We start from the raw sequence: 1,096 nt of genomic DNA, 5'->3' as shown, positions 1-1,096 counted from the left end.
CAAGACTGTGGAATGGACATTGACAGTAGGGAATTGCAACAGGAAGGAGCCAAATCTGACTACACGTTGGATCTGTTTCTTTTACTTTCACCTTTGCCTTCCGCTGCTTTTGTTCACTAAAAGGATACTGTCTGTACATAATGGCCTGCCTCGGGGAACCCTGTTCCTCTGCCTGAATGTTAAACCAAAGTGCCTTTGTTCAGGGAAATCTGTCCACCTGTGGATGGCTGCAATTAAGAAGAAATTAACACATCCCCTCCCTGAGGGCTGGCCATTCCAGGGGATATTCGCAAAACTTATGGCCCTTTTACTTTACTTCCTCATCTGCTCCCTCTCTCTGTGCTATAAAAGAAACTGGCATCCAAACCCCGATAAGATGGCTATTTTGAGACTTTAGTCCGCCATCTTCTCGGTCTGTTGGCTTTCCGAATAAAGTCATATTCCTTGCCTCAAAAAAAAAAATAAATAAATAAAATTTCCTAGCTGTTCATGCTCATTATCTACCTTTTCTGCTAAACATGTTAACATGTTTATAACAGTTATTTTAAAATTCTTGTCTGTTAATTCTAATCTCTGGAATACTTTTGGGTCTTTTTTTATTGACCATCTTTTCTTTTTTAAAATTTTTTTTTAAAAAATATTTTTGATCATGCCATGGCAGCATGCGTGATCTTAATTCCCCAGCCAGGGATCGAACCCACACCCCCTGCAGTAGAAGTGCAGAGTCTTAACCACTGGACCACCAGGGAAGTCCCTGACCAGCCTTTCTTTTGAGGATGGGTCATGTTTTTGTGCTTCTTTGCCTGTCTCGTAATTTGTATTCTGGATATTGGTACAAAAGAATAATGGATATTGAAGTAAATGATATTTATTCCCACTAAAGGTCATGATCTTTCCTATAATTTATAGTTGAACTGATTCTAGAAGGGGTTGAAGTTTGGTTTAATTTCAGAACACCACTGGTTCCAAATAATTTGAGAGTCCAGTTAGGACTCTCCTTTAAGCAGGACTTGGGATTTAAGCACCAATAAAAATCTTGAGATGTCTCACTGCTTTACAGTCCTGCTTTTTAGGTCATCAGAAAGCTTTCACTGCA

The 1,096-nt window shown here is 39.4% G+C and overlaps 1 non-coding gene across 1 annotated transcript; it reads right to left on the bottom strand.

Annotated features, from left to right (window-relative positions):
• Positions 1-676: 676 nt before the first annotated feature.
• Positions 677-749, bottom strand: TRNAR-UCU (transfer RNA arginine (anticodon UCU)). Its single transcript has one exon. It is a non-coding gene; the product is annotated as a tRNA-Arg (tRNA).
• Between the last annotated feature and the right edge of the window lie 347 nt (positions 750-1,096).

Source organism: Balaenoptera acutorostrata, chromosome 1 (genome assembly GCF_949987535.1).
Source record: "Balaenoptera acutorostrata chromosome 1, mBalAcu1.1, whole genome shotgun sequence".
Classification (NCBI taxonomy): Eukaryota; Metazoa; Chordata; class Mammalia; order Artiodactyla; family Balaenopteridae; genus Balaenoptera; species Balaenoptera acutorostrata.
This window is presented reverse-complemented; position numbering and strand designations above follow the sequence as displayed.